At 40.7% G+C, this 18,959-nt stretch overlaps 1 protein-coding gene across 2 annotated transcripts in view; it reads right to left on the bottom strand.

Moving 5' to 3' along the window:
• The window catches only part of FYB1 (FYN binding protein 1), a 152,171-nt gene that overhangs the window by 96,241 nt on the left and 36,971 nt on the right, over positions 1 to 18,959 (bottom strand). The gene's annotated exons all lie outside the window — the stretch shown is intronic.

Below are 18,959 nucleotides of genomic sequence, written 5' to 3'. Positions count from 1 at the left end.
CATTTATCTTCCTCTATGGCAAAATAGTCTGTGAGAGTTTCTTGAAGGGGGAGGGCTATTGTTGTGCATATACTCTTTTGGATTTTTTCTTTCTTCTTCTTCTTCTTTTTTTTTTTGCTTCTCTTACGCTGACTTGCTCATTTCTTTTTAAGTAACAATTTACCTTTTTCTTTGCCTCACTGTTTCTCCAGCTCTCCTGTTGGATTTACTCTTTACTTTGCATTTGTCTGCTTTGTTTTACTTGAAAAAAAAATATGGAAGTGGCTAATAAGGGACTTCTATATTTTACAGTGAGCCTCTTAAATAGAAACTACACTTGAAAAAATGAAAGTAAGCTTTTCTGTAAATTCAGGTTGTATGTTTTCTACAGCATGGCCACGTTCAACTGTTCTGTGGTTTGCAAGATTTCTCCTGTTCCGTCTGCAGTTAAGGTGCGTCTGCTTGCTAAACAGGAGATGTGGCAGAAAAACTCAGTCATTTGGTTAAGTAAGTAATAAGTGAGTTTTCCGACTTATTTATGAATATTGAGTTCAACTGGAACCAGATGAGCAGGCAGGCGTGTCTGGGGCTCTGAAGTCCAGAAGGGGTCTCGTTCCTTTTTATATCCCCACAACACCTGGACCAGAGCCTGGCACCTTCAGGCTTCTATTGCATATTTGGGGAAATAAAAGTTGGCACAGAACTGAATACTGTAAAGAACAATTTAAAAGAAATGGTGCCCTCAGCTGGAGTTTTCCTTTGTACCAAATGGCCGTGCCCCTGTGTTTGCAGGATGGGAGAAAGGGAATTCGGCACTAGAAGGAGAAAACCAGATGAGAGCAGCTCCTTTAACTTACTACCCTATCTCCAAGTTGCTGAGAACATCTTGTTTCCTACCTTGTCTTCCTTGAGTACTTTTTTTTTTTTTTTTTAATCCTCATGATTTCCTCCAATCCTCAAACAATTCCTAAAAGCAATAGGAAAGAAGATGGAAGGGAGAGTTTGGGTGTTGGGGGACGGAATGGGAGAAAATAGGTCCTTCCTGAACCCTCCCAAGGAGATGACAGCAGCAGAGGACTCTGAACCTCAACACAAGATGCGTAAAGAATTATTAATACAAAAAAAGAATTATTAATAAAAAAGAATTACTAATACAAAAAAAGAATTATTAATACAAAAAAAAGAATTATTAATACAAAAATTTGCTCCTGGGGCACTTGTGTGGCTCAGTTGGTTAAGAGTCTGCCTTCAGTTCAGGTCATGATCCCAGGGTCCTGGGATTGAGTCTCGTGTTGGGCTCCCTGCTCAGCGGGGAGTCCGCTTTTCCCTCTCCCTCTGCTGCTCCCTTGGCTCATGGTGATGCACACATGTGCGTGCTCTATCTCAAGTAAATAAACAAATAAGTCTAAAAAAAAAATTGTCCCTCCCTTCACACATGTAAGAAAATCTGTCTCAGGGAAGCACTCTTTTATTCTGGATTTAGTCTGTATATTGCAATTTATATTCTAGATCTATAATTTATTCTAGATTATAATAAGAGGCTACATTGCCTCTTAGTGGTTAATTACAGAGACTAGGGTGTCAGACTGCCTGGGTTTGAATCTTACCAGGTGTTTAACCCAGGGCAGGGCATGAATTCTCTGGACCTTAGTTTGCTTACCTCTATCGTAGGAATCATAAGACTGTGTCATGGGCTGTTAGGATGATGAAGCTAATCTCTGTCAGGTACTCTAAAAAGTGCTCTGAATGTAAGAGAGTTTCCTATTTTTATACAGCAAGAGAAGCCTTGGGAATCATCTGGCCCTCTTCTCTCACTGCACTAGAGAGGAAATGGCAACCAAAGGGTTAAAGCAATATCCTACTTAGTTACAGCAAGTTCTTGTCTTGGATTTCATGGGGAAAACCCATGAAACACACGAACTCATTCAAACTCTACATCCTCGTTTTAGTTTAGAAAATATGGAAGTGGTTGATTTAGAATTGGAATGTAAGTTTCTTAGTCGCCCACCCAGTCGCAGGAGGCAGGGCAGCGTCATGGTTAATAACCCACACTCTAGAATTATCCACCTGGGTTCAAATCTTGACTTTGCCATTTATTGGCCACATGACCTACAAAGTTTCTTAACCTCCCTCAGACTCAGTTTTCTTCATCCGTAAAATGAGAATAATAACAGTATTATTTTTTATTTTTAGAACAGTTTTAGTGAAAAGATTGTACAGAGGGTTGTCCTATAGTTTGCCTCTAGTTTCCCCTTATTAACACTTGACATTAGTTTGTAGGACCTTTTTAACTTTTAATGATTTAAAGATTGGGCTTCTACTTATTCTTAAGAAGCAGTATTTTACATCTGGAAGACCTCAGAGTTCAGGATATTTTAAGTAAAATCAAACATTTCATCTCAAATTACTTACTTTCCAAAGTCATTTGAAGCAATTCACTATTATTTCCATCTGTTATGTGCCTAGATAACGTTTAGTCCAAACTACCCCAACTCATTGCTCTGTAATTACACAGATGTAATTGTGTAATGCTCTTGATAGAGACGAATTTCCTTTAGCTCCCATATATTTTTCCTTCCTCAGATTTATGTTATCTTTACTGCCAAAAACTCACCACATCTGCCACGTCCCCTAGGAAGATGGCTGCGAGCAAAAAGGGTTTTGCTACATCCTCTGTGTTTCTAGTTCATAACTCTAGATTCCAGGAAATCATTCTTTGCTTTTAGCAACTTATATGAAGAGAATGGATCAAGTACATACTTAAACAAAGACTGAGATGACATTTAGGAGAGACATCAAGAAACTGTACACATTAAGAAAATGTTTCTCTTTGTAGCAACTTGTCTACATAATTTCATACAGAATCTTAAAAAACCATGTGACTTTTGTTGAGAACAGGGTTTTGCTTGGTTTTGGATTTATTTTTATAGTCCTTATACTTTTTTCTTTTTTTTTTTAAAGATGTTATTTATCTGAGAGAGAGAGAGTGAGCACCAGTTGGTGGAGGAGGAACAGAGGAAGAGGAAGAAGTAGACTCCCCGCTGAGCAGGGAGTCCAACATGGGACTCAATCCCAGACCCTGGGATCATAACCTGAACCAAAGGCAGACGCTTAATGACTGAGCCACCCAGGCATTCTGCAGTGCTCTTACTTTTAAATATATATTGAATATTAGATTAATCCCATGGTTCTCAATGAGAAGAACTTCGGGCAATGTCTGGAGAAATCTTTGATTGAAATGACAGACTGAGGGGCGCCTGGGTGGCTCAGTGGGTTAAGCCTCTGCCTTTGGCTCAGGTCATGATCCCAGGGTCCTGGGATCGAGCCCCACTGTGGGCTCTCTGCTCAGCAGGGAGCCAGCTTCTCCCTCTCCCTCTGCCTGCCTCTCTGCCTGCTTGTGATCTCTTTCTCTGTCAAATAAAAAAATAAAATCTTTAAAAAAAAAAAAAAGAAAGAAATGACAGACTGATGGGGTGCCTGGGTGGCTGAGTGTTAAGCATTGGCCTTAGACTCAGGTCATGATCCCGGGGTCCTGGGATTGAGACCCACAACGGGCTCCGGTCTGCAGGAAGCCTGCTTTTCCCTCTCCTACTCCCCCTGCTTGTGTTGCCCCCTCTTGATGTCTCTCTGTCAAATAAATAAATAAAATCTTAAAAAAAAGAAATGATGGACTGAAGGAGTGCTTTTGGCATCTAGTGTGTAGAAATCAGAGGTACTGCTGAACATCTCACAATGCACAGGACAGCTCCTCAACAAAGTATTATCAGTCCAAATAGTCCCAAAGCTGAGAAGCCCCGAGTTAATCTTATTACTCCTGGGTTATTAGAAACATCTTACCAGAAAGTCCACCTTTAATTTTTGTAATAGAATATAACCTAAGACCTATAAACAACTGTGTAAAAAAACAAACAAAAACCTCAAACCCCTAAAAAATACAAACCCCCCCATTAGAGATTATTTTCAAAGTTCCGTATCTTTGAAAGTCTCATCTTTGTAAAGTTTCATTTATAAAGCTCAAAAGAAATAAAACAATGGTGAATCATGGGTAACTAATAATTTTAAAATAACTGAAGCCTCCCTTTACTTCCGTAAGATGTATTTGTGTTACTTTTGTAATTAAAGCATGAAGAGAGCAAACCGCCTTTATGCATGCTGTCATTCTTCCCTATACAGAGCCCAGGGAACAAGATAAGAAAGTCATTTGCTCTTGATTTTATGTAATGCTTTTAATCATGAGGGAGACAGCAATTAATAAGAGTTTACCCACATTGGTTTGTTTCTTTCTTTTATCATTGATCAATTTTATTGTATGTGGATTTTCTTTCTTACTATGTTATTGATTCTTTTTTTTATTGTTAAGTCATGTTTTACCCATGACTTCTGGTCTTGAATTGATGGTTCTTCTCATAGAATAAAATGCCACCATTACCTGGGACAGGACTCCAGGTATGATGGCATCAGAGGGTCAACGTTCCCGGAAGCCAGCTCTAGGCCTACCCAAGGCTTCGGAGACTGTAGTCAGAGCGAATGGAAGAGGGAAGAAGGCAGGTGAGGATGGGGTGCCACGTGAGAGAGCCCAGCTTCGACCAGGGCAACGGTTCATGTTGTTCCAGTGCATTCAGCAAAGGATTGATCAAATGGTATAATAAAAAGATGAAGAAGATAGAAAGTTTTTTCCTAAGCCAAATAAACTTTCCATCCTAGAGGTAGGAAGCAGGCTGGTGAAACTTTGTAACATGCTCAAGCAGTTCAAACCTTCACAGAGCAATCTACTCAACTTCACTAGTTTCTATTGCCTAGATTAAAGAAAATAACAGATACGGTCCCCACGACCAAGTTCCCCTTCCCTTCTGATTAGGCACTCACGTGCACATGCACAGGAGTGATAACTTTTCTTTTCGAAGAGACTTAATCTTCTCTATTCAGTAAGCTTGGAAAAGGGTACTGCTTTAACCTGAAAATAAGCTTTCTTAAAACTGTTTATTGTCAGAAATTACATAATAAAACCTTTTTCCTTGGTATTGGCTGTAAAGATAGAGTTAATAGAAGTTGCCTGGAAATATGATACTTGTGACAACTTCTCACAAGATGGTAGATGGGAGGTTGGGCAAGAGATAATGAAAATGTGGTAAGCTTTTTGCAGCCCCATTAACACTGTCTAAATATTTAGGTACTTAGTGGGTCATAATTTAAGTACTTATGGTGTATACTGTTTCCCCAAGGAGATGTAAAAGCAGGAACTTAGTTTTATTTTTCTTCCTCAAAAACAGCCCCCCTCTACCACCATGCATTCCTGCAAGCACTCCCTAATGCCTGGCTCATTTCTTTCCGTAATATTAATCACACTTACCATACTGGCTGATGGGCTGAATTTATTTGAATTTCAGCATGACTAAGCACGCAGATAGCTGGGGACAAGAGTGTTGAGGCCCAGTCATGAATCTATTTTTAAGAGCTCTCTGTCTAATAGAGTCTCTACCTCATTGCAAATCGGCTGTGGTAGATTCCAGTTGGCTGAGCCTCTGAGGTTGGAGGCAGGACCAGGGCCCTCTTCAACAGGATGTGGGAACGTGCTTCTTACCGCAAATTGAGTTCTTGGGGCAAGATCAGGCTGCTGCAGACTGGGCAAGGGCACAGGGAGGAGGAGGAGTTGGTGGCGGAAGCAGTGGGGGGAAGTCCTTACATTTTTCTCAGTGACTTGTAAAGGTGGATCTGGAACTGCAGACAACCCCATCTACCCACCTTGTGTGGTGAGATGTAAATCTAGTCAGAAGAAGATACCTGGAGTGAGTGGAGTCTCTCTCTGGGGGCTGTGTTGTTTGACTCCCCTCAGCACAGGTGAACTTGGCCGTTGTCCTGCTGGGGGCTGGCCTAAGTACCCTAGCAGAAAACCTCTCTATCATCATTCCCTCTTATATTACCTCAGGCACCTGTTGGTCTGGAGCCTGTCCTTGCTCCCCCTGTGTTCTCTCTTTTAGAGTGAATTGAAGAAGAGGAAGCAAGATATTCAGGAGCTGGTAAAACTCAGATGGTGATGGCCCATTTTCCACATTCTGTGTCATCTGGGACTCTCAAGGTGTATGGATCCATTGGGCTTTTGTGTATCTTCTGTCTTTATAGACCAGGCTTCAAAATCACCACCTTTCTACAAAGGAGAGTCTTCGAACCACTTTCTGGTTATCCTACCAAATAGCTCCTACACCAACACCGTTTTGACTTTGTCACGGCTTCCGATGCCTTACGCGGAACGTATAAGGAAGTTTAATAAGACTTCCTATGTGTTTCTGAAATTTGTTCTGCTGTAAGTTTTTGACTCTGATGCCAATGGCATGGTGTCAGGAGGCAGAGAATAGAGAGTCTGATGCAGATAGTAGAGAACAACAAACAGTCCTAGAGCCATTTATTCTTAGTGAATTGTATAAAGTTTTTATAGCAGATTTAATTTACATTTGCTCACTGTGTAATTCACTTAGACTGAGTTAACTAAATATACCAAATTACAGAACAGTCTCTCAGGAATTTGACCAATGAACCTGTAGATAATTGTTTTCATAGATATCTTACTAGTGACTTATTTGGATCTTAAGATAATATTTAAGTATTGACAATTATACAATGTAAGTCTTTTCATTTTTCCTGGGCCTCCTACTCTGTCAGCTCAAAGAGATCTTAATTTCATCTACTACTTCTAGTGGTTATTCTTTTTTTTTTTTTTTTTTGATAAGCTTCACACTGAGACCTGACTTCATGATCCTGAGATGAAAACCTGAGCAGAGATAAGAATCAGACACTTAACTGACTGAACCACCCTGGTGCCCCCTGGTAATCCTATTTTTATGTATAGGTAGTATAAACCAGCTAAACCAAACTTACTTTGTTAAAAGCATATGGAATTTGAAGTAAAATCTCTTGATGGCTGAAAAAGATGTAGTTTGACATAGGAAAAAGAAAAGAGAAGTGTTCTGCTTCCTTTTTTCTCAGCCTCCACTTTCTCCTCCAGCACAGACACAAACACACAGACACACACAGTCACAGGAGCCTAGATGGTGAGTTCCTTTTCTATACTTGACCAGAAGTTAGAAACTGAAAGTATATGGCCACCATGGAACGGGCTGGGGTAGGGAGATGAGACCATCTGTGGGTTTTCTAGAGACTTCCTTCCCAGCATGGGAAAGTTCTGTGAGAAGAGAACGGCTCGGAAGAGGAAGGCGTTGGCAAGCGGATCAAGACAGGCTGCAGCAAAGGATCAAGAGTGTGAATGGAGAAAGTGAAACTAGATGGAAGAAGTGAAGGGTTATGGAAGATTCCTCAGAGCCCTCATTCTACAGAATATGGCAGCCTGAAACCCTGCCTCGTATGCCCCCTCCCGTTCCTATTCCATCTCCCCTTTTGAACTATGAGGAAAATGCATCAGTATTTAGTAATCAGGAGTGAAGAGTGCAATCACCTCACACCTCTTACCTCATTTCTCTCTGATAAGTCACAGTAACAGAACTCTGCCATGAGATGAGCAATTTCTCTCACCTTTGTCACCGTGGGGCTCTTTAGAGCAGATTGCACCCTTTTTCGTTAAAACTGTGATGCTCTCAATTTCAAGCTTTTTATGGTGTAGATCCTGCACTTAACACCAGTTAGCCTCTCCCCACCCTCATCCCCCATCTTCACAGGGTGCTTCATGGCTTTAGCTGCTCTGGGTTTTCACTTCTCTCTTCCTTCATACATTATTTCATTTTCTTCTGAGAGTACTGGTGACCCCATGCTAAAGTGCCAGTGGCTCTAGTATGTGGCACTTTGCCAGTATTTAGTTTAAAATCTGTGCTTAATTAAGATCACTCATCTCGGGGTACAAATGACCTCAAGCTACCCCCCCCAACACACATACACAAACTGCACACTTGTATAATTAGCAAAAAATTCCAGAGTTTGGTATTTTATATCTGTTACTAATTCTATTATTAGAACTAATAGTCTTATTAAAAAAAGATTTTATTTATTTATTTGATGGGCAGAGAAAGTGAGCATGAGAGTGTACGTGCACACAAGCAGGGGGGAGGGGCAGAGGGAGAGGGAGAAGCAAGCTCCCTGCTAAGCAAGAAGCTCAATGCAGGGCTCTATCTCCAGAACCCTGGGATCATGACCTGAGCTGAAGGCAGACGCTTAATCGACTGAGCCATTCAGGCACCCCTAGTAATCTCATTTTTAAAAATTTTATTTATCTGTCTGAGGGACAGAGTATAAGCAGGGAGAGGGGTAGAGGGAGAAGCAGACTTCCCACCAAGCAAGGAGCTCAGTGCAGGACTCAATCCCAGGATCCTGGGATCATAACCTGAGCCAAAGGCAGATGCTTAACCAACTGAGCCATCCAGGTGCCCCCTAATAATCTCATTTTAAAGCAAAATTTCACACATAATATCTTATTTAGTCCTCCCAAAGCCTGGTTTATTCCTATTGTCAGTGAAGGATAAACTAAGTTCAAGCACATGATAGAAGAGAGCTAAATTGAGGTTTTCTAACTCTAAATCCCATGTTTACCACAATTCACCATAAGAATCATGACTTTCTTTCCTTCTGGTATGGTTACGATGTTGAGTTTGAATCCTCAGCTCACACAAGACAAATTTCTTATTCTGGTCCAAAATGTTCTCTACCTAACTTTAATGATCTAACCATGGCAGGCGATGTGTTAGAACTTTTTCTACCCACAGTCGTGATCAAAGCAGATCTGAGAGGAGCAAGGAGACAAAGCAAGAGAGGGGACATAGAGCCCTAGACCAATATATCCATCAATTTTGTAACATCACAGGCAATCTGAAAAGGTTGAGAAGACAAACAATTCTGCTTGTGTTATTTTTGATATTTGGTCTGTGTGTGTGGCTGTGGAGGTGGTATGTTAAATAGAGGACTGTATTAGATCTCTTTTCCCTTTAAACAACTGCCCCCTAGAGTCAGTGAAATGAATCATCCATCTGGCCATTCAGGGGCCTGGGGCACCATTATGGCTCATTCATTGTTCCCCTGGGGTAGTGTTCCTTATTCATCTGGCTGCTGAGAGAAGTTCAAGGGTGACCTGAAGGGAAGAAGGCTATGATTTGGGAAGGCCCATGGCAAATATCAGATGGATAGCAAAGAATTCATATTAAATAACCCCTTCTGCTTAGATTAATAAAAGCAAAGCAAAGCAAAACAAAACAAAACCCGAGACCCCAAACCAAACCCATTAACATCTATGGTTCATTCAAAGAACAGAAATAAAAAATTAAACACACGAAATTCCCTTCTTGTTTTATGATTTTTAAAATAGTGTTGTTTTCCTAAAGAATAAAGAGACTACAGAGAGAGACATCTATTATTTTAAAATATGTGTTTCTTTTAATTAAAATATTTACTACCCATTAGGATGGCTATTATTAAAAAAACAAAACAAAACACCAAAAAGCCACCAGAAAATCACAAATGTTGGCGAGAAATGTGGAGAAATCGAGCCTTCGTGCATTGCTGGTGAGCATGTAAAATAGCATAGCCACTGTGGAAAACAGTATGGTGTTTCCTCAGAAACCAATCCATCAATTCTACTTCTGGATATATACCCAAAAGAAGTGAAAGCAGGAATAGATATTTGTGTACTCGTGTTCACAGTAGCATTATTCACAGTCATCAAAAATGGGAAACAACCCAAGTGTCAGCAATGGAGGAATGGATAAGGAAAGAGAGGTATATACACACCATGGAATATTATTCCATCCTAAAAAGGAAGGGAATTCTGATTCATGCTACAACAAGGATGAGCCTTGAGGTCATTATGCTGACTGAAGTAAGCTAAAAGACACTTTTTGTGTGTCACAAAAAGACACATATTGTATGACTCCACTTATCTGACATTTGTAGAGTAGTCAAATTCTTAAAGAGTGAAAGCAGGATAGTGGTGACCAGGGACCAAGGGGAGGAGGCCACGGGGAGTTAGTGTTTAATGGGTACAGAATTTTAGTTGGGAGCAAATGAAAACACTCTGGAGATAGATGGCATTAATGGTTGTACAACAGAGTGAATGTACTTATGGCCACAGAACTGTACGTTTAAAAGTGGTTAAAATGGCAAGTCTTATATCCTGTATATTTTACCACAAAAAACAGTAAAATAGTTAAACAACATCTGAAAAATGAGTAAATAAAAACTCTTTTTTTTTTTTTTTTTTGTAAATGATACAGTTGCTTTGATACTGTTCCACAGTGAGATACTTTCTTTCTTTTTACTTCAGTTTTAGTGATTGGAAGAGGAAAATGGAAGTGACTCAGAATAGTGGAGAAAATGATCCTTCATCAAGATCAAGCTTATATGTATACATTCTAGGGTCCAGATGAAATTGTGTCTGATCGAGAATATTTAAAAAAAAAATTTAAAATACTTTAAATGACTTACATATAAGTGTGGCAAAAATGTAACAAAGGACTGATGTCAAAGTTCTAATATAATAAATAAATATAAATAAAATGTAAATAAAAACAATAAAAAACTACTTGAGAAATATAAGCGTACCTCACTGACCAAAGTCATTTTTTGATTGATAGGTTAAATAAAGGTGTTCTGGATGGTCTCCTCTGAGGTGGGACATTAAAGCAGAGGATTAGAAGCACAGGTTATGATAAAATCACTTTGGGAAATTTTTTTCAAGCTGCACATGGTGTATAACCCATCCTATCCTGCTGTGTTCCTCTAAGGGGTTCTCTCTGGTGAATCACCAACTCTGTCAGCTGTCAGGACAAATAGGAGTGTGTGGCATCCCATGACATATAGGGAAACCAAAATGATTAAAAACACTAATAATGAACTATTAGAAAGAGAACATAAACCCATTCACATTAAATTCCCATTAAGAACATAAGCCCATTCACAATAAAATAATTAAGAATAAGTTTAACCATATAAAGAGGTGAAACCTCTTTATAGAAAAGTATGACAGTGGTGAAAGAAATTGAAGAAGAAACAAATAAATGAAAAGATATTCCATGTTCATGAATTGGAAGAACTAATATCATTAAAATGTCTATACTACTCAAAGCAATATACAGATTCAGTACAATCTCTATCAAGTTTCCAATGACTTTATTTTCTACAGAAATTGAACAAACAAAGCTAAAATTTGTATGGAACCATAAAAAAAAAATAGCCAAAGCTATTTTGAGAAAGAAGACATGTTACCTGGCTTCAAAGTGTATGATAAAGCTATAGTAATGAAAACAGTTTGGTATTGGCATAAAAACAGATACACAGAACAGAATAGAGAGCCCCAAAAGAACCCATGCATACATAGTAGGTTAATTTATGACTGAGGAGTCAAGAATATATCACAGAAAAAAAATAGTCTTTTTCACAGACCTGTACCCCTGGGGATAAAAATATATGTTTATAAAAAATAAAAAATTAAAAAAAATAGTCTTTTTCATAAATGGTGTTGGGAACATTGGATAGCCACATGCAAAAGAAAGAAACTGGACCACTATCTTACACCATACATAAAGATTAACTCAAAATGGATTGAAGACTTGAATGTAACACCTGAAAAAATAAAACTCCTAGAAGAAAACACACACAGTAAGACCCCCTTGACACAAGTCTTAGCAATGACTTTTTGAATCTGACAACAAAGCAAAAGTAACAAAAGCAAAAATAAACAAATGGGACTCATCAAATTAAAAAGCTTCTAGAAGGGACACCATCAACAAAAAGAAAGAGCAACCTACTAAATGGGAGAAAATATTTGCAAGCCATACCTCTGACAAGAGGTTAATATTCAAAATATATAAAGAACTCATACAACTCTATAGTGATAAACAAACACAAACAAACCAATTTAAAAACTGGGCAGAAGATCTGAACAGGTATTTTTCCAAAGAAGACATACAGATGGCCAATAGACACATGAAAAGATGCTCAACATTACTAATCATCAGGGAAATGCAAATTAAAAGGACAATGAGTTATTACTTCATACTTGTAAGAATGTCTATTATATATATATAAAAAAAAAAAAAACCCAAACCACAAAGATAACAAGTGTTGGCAGGGAGGTAGAGAAAAGAGAACCTTTGTCCATTGTTGATGGGAATGCAAACTGGTGCAGCCACTATGGAAAATAGTCTGAAGTTTCCTCAAAAAATTAAAAACAGAACTACTGTGTAGTTCAGCAATTCTTTCTGGGTATTTACCTGAAGAATTGAAAACACTAACTTGAAAAGATACATACACCCTGATGATCTTTGCAGCATTGTTTATAATAGCCAAGATATGGAAGCAACTTAAGTGTCCAGTAGCTAAAAAGACCATAGTGTATATAAACAGTGAAATAGTATTCAGCCACAAAAAAGAATGAAATTTTGCTCTTTCTGACATCATGGATGGACCTCAAAGGTATTATGCTAAGTCAAATAAGTTAGTCAGAGAAAGACAAATACTATGTGATCTCTCTTATATGTGGAATCTAAAAATAAATAAAGTAAAAAGACCAAGCTCATCGATACAGAGACTAGATTGTGGTTGCTAGACGTGAGGGTTAGGGGTTTGGGAGAAATGAGTGAATGTTTTGGTTTTGGTTTTCTTTAGTTTAAATAAATTGAATTAAAAACAAACAAACAAACAAACAAACACGCTCAGACAAGGGAAAGGCACAGGTCTCCCACTCCACAACAAGGTAACTCCCACCACACATAGAATGTATTTTGATCATTTTTAAGACTCTCAAAGCTCATCCTTAACCACCCGTACAAATAATCATCTGTGAGACAAACAATCCAATGAAAAGTAAAATGAAGCTGAAGGGAAGGAAGCTGAAAAAGAGAAAAAATCCATCGGGATCCTGGATCCCTTCTGCTCTTATCCTCATATCTTCACCGATTAACTCCGCCTAAAAGAATTACAGAGATTTAATGGCAAGGTTGAGGAAAGTTTCGGGGTGTACCCTGATTCAGCGTGGGTAAGTGGGATTAGGGCACAGATCTTGGCTGCTTGTCTTTCTAAATTTCCTCTCTATCATCTACAACTGCTATAGTAGGTTGAAAGATAACTTGCTCTCCTCCTCAAAAACAAACAAACAAAAAAAGTTCACGACTCAGAACAGGTGAATGTGATCTTCTCTGGGAAAAGAGTTTTGCGGATGTAATTAAGGATCATCTGAAGCAATCTTCCCGGATTACCCAGATGGCACTAAATCCAGCGACAAGGGGGCTCCTAAAATACAGAAGGGAGAAAGATAAGAGAGGAGGAGGAGGCCCTGTGAAGACAAAGACAGAGATTGGAGAGATGTAGACACAGAATGCCTGGACCCATCAGAAGCTGGAAGAGGCAAGGAACAGAGACTCCCCCGGGGCCTTTGGAGGGAGGATGGCCTGGTTAACCCCTTGATTTTAGAATTCTGGCCTCTAGAACTGTGAAAGAATACATTTCTGTTGTAAGTCACCTCATGCGTGACATTTGTTGCAGGAGCCACAGGAAACTAACATGCTCACCTTCACGAAAGTCCAAAACACTTTCGTGCTGTTTTTCTGTGAATGTCTAAGTGCCTCCATGGATGAAGTTCACGAGGAAGGCCACCAAGTCTTGTTGCATGATTTGCTTTTCTCCCCCACTATTTGTTATCCCCCGAAGGGCAGGCAGTCCTGCTGGGATTGTCCCTGGCTTGGAAAGACAGAGCGGGATTGAATTCCATATAGCGGTAAGAGGTAGTGGCTTTTAACCAGCTCCTGGAAGCAAGGTTAAGGCACTATACGGACCAACATCCACAGCGTGGACCCAGCAATATTTGAATTTATATACTCAATGGGTTTGCCTGTTTCTTGTCCATATAAGGAGATGAGCTAGCCGAAGTAGAAAAACAGAAGAAACCCTGTACTCTCCAAATCTAGGAGAGAAACCTCCCACCAGCTTCTGAGGAGGTAATTTCACTTTCTAAACCTTCCCATCGGACTTTCCTCTCTGCCCAAACACATACATATTTGGTGCATTCCTAGTGGTTGGATGCAGAAACGGTTCCAACCTCCACCTCTTGGCACTCAGCTGCTGTAGACATGAAGGCTTGGGACATATTTGACCCTTTGCTTTGATAAATTAAAATGGGTTAAGCAATTGCTTGCACTTAGCTTTCAGACCACTAGGTGTCAGTGTGACAGCTCCATGAGGCGGCCCTAAGTTTCAAGAGGGAATTTCCCCCAGAAACCAGCTTTAGTGAGCTCTCAGACTGAGAAGGGTCCTCTGGAACTGGGGAGCATATAAAACCCCTGGTAGTTAAATGGATGGAAATGACAAGCAGGCAGCATGAATATGAGCCTTTAAAATAACCCCCCAAGAGAAATGGAATCCTTCCCAGGCTTTTCTTTTTAAAACAGAAGGCTAACTTCTCCCAGCGGCAGTCTCTTGAATTCGCTGGGATTCCTTTGATATTCCCGGTCATTTTTAGTGGAGGATTTTTAAAGATGTGATTTTATTGGAAAGAACAATGTCTTCCTTTTGTCCCTCATCTTTCATTTATTCTTAATTTCTGAGGTATTATAATATTTGAAGTTTGTGCCTTGCCTGTATATGCACGTTTGCCTACCTAAAGCCTCTCCTGACAGCGTTGCAGCGTGGGCAGAGAAACCACAGCCATGACTTTGCCTTGTGTTCATAAACCCAACTATTTTTTCTACATGGGATAATCTCTACCTAATGCCAAAACATTTAAAGTGGCAAATATTAACGATCTATGATTATGTATTAGTACACAGAAATTCATATAACTTTATACTCACTATAGCTCTCTGAGGTAAGTACTACTATTACCTTTATTTTTTGGAGGAGGAAACTGAGGCACAGAGCGGTTATGCGGCTCTCCCAAAGTCTTACAGCTGCTAGGAGGCCACGCAAGAGGCCCACACTCTTCCCTGAATTACCTCATTATAACTTTAAAAGGTGGGCGGAGCGGGCTGTGTGGGGAGGGGAGGCCTAATGAATTCTTCAGAGGCAGAAATGCATACTTGAAGGCCAAAGGCTCCAATCAAATTTTGTTTTAAGTTACTGTGCCTGTAAACGATTTCCTCAGATCACTCGAAGCCCTTTGTCATTGTTTGTCCCCGTTTGCCAGGATTCCTTCTGAGAAGGCAGGGCTGATGGCCGAGTGGCTTCCTGTCCCTGGCCTGTGCAGAAAGTTCACACAAATCCCTACCCCCGCCAGATCTTAAGGTTCGGGGTGGGGGGGGGGTGGGGAATGGAAATTTGCTTTTCCTCATCAAAAGGATGAGCACACGCTTGTCAGCAACCAGGATGGAAGAAATCATCTGTGCCCAGTAGCACCACGTTTCTGGTTCTGTGGCAAGACCTCACTGAATACCAGCGACACCAGAGGTTGGAACAGGAACATGTGACAGGCCCTATCCTGTTACGAAACAGTGAGTGACAGACGCATTTTTATCGGCTTATTACCCCTCTGGCTGCTGCATTGGCCTGTCGGATGTCCACCTCTTCTGCCATTTTCCAGCACAACCTGCGCGTAGGTGTTTCAGTGAGCAGGTCTGTGCTGCCAGCATTTGGAGGCTGCACCTTTTCCTGCTGTAAAAAGTTACACATTTACGTGAAAGCAGCTGTTACCTGACTCCTGCAGAATGAAATGGGAGGATGCGCCCGTTTAGTGAGTCTTCCCGGGGCCGGAGGCTCCGGCCTCACTTTTGGCTGTTGTGTCTGCTCAGCCTGCAGAGTCCAAGAGCTGTGGCACTTTCAGACTCAGGGCAGGGGGATGTCCAGGGGAGTGGTTGAGGGAACCTCGCCTCCCTCCCCACACTGGGCTGATTGACCCAAGACGAGCTCCATTATGCCCTCAGGATATTGAGTAAGAAGGGGGAGAATAAGGGGAACTAAGAAGTGCCTGTTCAGCCTGGACATTTCTGCTGACATTCCCACCAAGCATATGACATTTATGAGGGCCAAACGCAAATGAGGTTCTCAGGCCTGCCCTCGACCCGGGCACACAAGGGGAGGAGCCTAAGAAGGCTTTGGTTCTGTAATCTGCCTGCACACCTGGGGCTGCCCGCCTGCGGTCGGTTTGGGAGCTCCACTCCAAGGTGTGCGCTGTTTGGGACCTAATCCCATCTGCTGCTCGGAGGTGAACTGGGTGCTGTGCTCTGTGAGCTGATGGACGCGCAGGTGGCAGAAAGCCGGGTGGTTTCGGGCTTGTCTGCTGTTGCTGAATCTTTTCTTCAAACTCTGGAAAAACTGGAGTATTGAAATTATGATCTAGGGTGAGAGACGACCCTTGGGACTAAATTGTCGTTAAATTAAACTCCCTTATCTTCCTTCAGCCAACCCATCAGTCAATCCAACCACCCATCAGTCATAAACAGTGCACACCCACCCCAGGAGCTGAGCCCTGTGCTGAGACTAGAACCGTGAACAAGTCAAGGTTCTCCTTCGTGTTTATAACCTTGTAGCGGTTGTGTCAGACACGGCGGCTTTCCTCCCCGAATTGACTTTCTTCTCTTCTTTCACAAGACGGATGGGTCAACAAACGCCCTTGTGCCTCCTCTGGCCTATGGCTCGTCTCGCACAGCCTTTAAGCTAAGAATGGTTTTCACATTTTTAAAGAGATGCTAAAACAACCACAAATGAACAGAAACAAGGAACAAGCACAACCACCATGACCAAGACCGCATGTAACCTAAAATATTTACTATCTGGCTCTTTGCAGAAGAAGTTTGCCAATGTCTGGTTTATAGGAAGAGAAATCTTGTGTTTTAGCCAGGCGTGCGACTACACGGAAGAGAACATTTTCTAGCCCCTCTGGCCACTAGCTGTGGTCTTATGGTGAAGATTTGGCCAATGGGATCAAAGCACAAGAGATTTGTGTGACTCCTGGGTCATGCCCTGGACCTGGGTCCTGGCCTGCTTTCCCCTCTGTGCTGGCTGTGATGCTGAGGGGACCTGAGCCGCTGGGTTTCACTGATGACTAGGGGAATGCTTAGGGATGGCAGAGTCAGAAGACAGAAGGAGCCTGGGTTCTGGCACCAGGGAATAACTCTTCTGTCCTTGGATTTTGCTGGATGGTTATGAGGGATGGAAAGGAAGAAAGAGAAGAAATAATTAGCTTTTTAAAGCCAATCTTATGTTTGTTTCTCCTCTTTCCCACCAACCTCCCTCTGATGCCAAAGGAAAAAAAAATCTCAAACCCAGAAGATGCCTTCATGAAATGTGGCTTCTCTCTTCTTATTTACCTTGGTAACTCCTGTTCGAGTCCCAAAGCACAGTGTAGATGTCATCTCCTTCTGAACCCAGTCCCTCAAGATGGGGCAAGATGTCTTTGCTCTGGCTTCGGAGGTACCTGTTAACTGCTGGAGACAAGTCTGTTTCTCCCACTAAACCTTGAACTCTTTAAGGGTGGGGACTATGGCTTCTTTGTCTTAGAGCCATAGTTCCTAGTACAGTGCCTGGCACACAGAAGACACTTTATAAACATTGTTGGCATTGTTGGGTGAATTAATTTATTATAGGCCAAGGGCAGCTTCCTGGTTTATGGGACAGTTTTTTTTTTTTTTTAATTTTACACACTTTTTTCCCGCGGAAAAGGTAAATCCAGCAATTTACATCTCTGAGGGATAGAAATAAATTTTGGTATCCAAAATGGTAGGAAAGAAATGTACACATTTACAAAGATTATATTTAAAAATTTGAGTGTTTAAATCAAGTGGTAGCTATGCTTGCTGATAGGATCTGAAAAGTTGACAAATTTAACAAAAGTAAGTAAAAAGCTATGAGATAAGTTCAGTAACATAAGGAAATGTTCCTGAAATAAATGAAAATGTAGATACTCACCGAAATCTACCTTATATTGAGCTGATCTTATTATGACATAGTAATAAAACTAATTTTTTCTATTTTTATAATTCCTTACAAAGGATGAAATATACAATAATTTATTATTTGATGATAAGATAATGATGATAAAAACCCGATTTGGTTCTCCCCACGCTCCCCTATGTTATGTGGCTTATAATCAATGAATGCAAAAGTTAAGGCATTGTTTCTGGCATAAGCTTATTTCACTGTACACTCTGAGTAGTTGTAGAGCAGCAGATTAATGTAGGATTTGAAAGTCACTGAATAGCGGTAGTATTTTTTTTCCCCCCTTCATTTAGAGGAAAGAATACAAAACATAAGAGTCATATTTTTCTCCACATAAAATCCCTCCTGAGATGGTGTTAACAGAAGGTGGAATTGGGAAGAATGACTTGCATTGTATTTTTTGAGGACAACAATAATGTAATATCAGGTTATTAGGCAGCACCTACTTTTCATTATTTTTATAGCTCTTCACCAAAACTTTTTATAAATTATGAGGAAACCTGAGCAATTACATAAAATAAAGTCGCTCTTATGGGACATCTGCTGCAGAATTCTACCTAACACCTCGATGCTTCTGGATATTTTATGAAATACTGAGGACTCTCCCTTCCCCCAGCAAGAGCAAGTCTAAGAAAATGATGAAGGTCTCGATGAATAGCTCATTCTTTGTGGACTTGAATCTTGGGCTTTTTCTTCCTCATCATGGGCAGCTCTATTGTGCAATGCAAAGGAGGGTGAAAAGCAGTGAGCTGGGGGGGGGGGGTGTAGTGAGGATGGAGGAAGTCGGCTCACTCGGCCTATCGCTACCTGCGTCCATACCTATTTAGAATATCAGAATTTCTGTCTTTACAACCCAGGCAGATTCTTCTCCTATCCCTATCTCACCCCATCCTCACCTTGACCTCAGGTGGAGAAACCTTGCCTTACTTCTGTCTGTTCGATATCATTACTACCTGCCGCGTGGCCCTGTTTATACTTATGGCTGTCAACAAGCTCACTTTTCTGTTCTCTAAATTGAATGTTGCACTTATTGTTCTTTGCACTTTAGCAATGACCACATTGATCTCCTCTCAGTTAAAAAAAAAAAAAGGCAGCTGATGTTCTAGTTCTAGCAGGTAGAGACA

The sequence above is a fragment of the Mustela erminea genome, chromosome 3 (assembly GCF_009829155.1).
Source record: "Mustela erminea isolate mMusErm1 chromosome 3, mMusErm1.Pri, whole genome shotgun sequence".
NCBI classification, from domain to species: Eukaryota; Metazoa; Chordata; class Mammalia; order Carnivora; family Mustelidae; genus Mustela; species Mustela erminea.
Note: the sequence above shows the minus strand (reverse complement) of the source record. Positions and strands in the feature narration are given on the sequence as shown.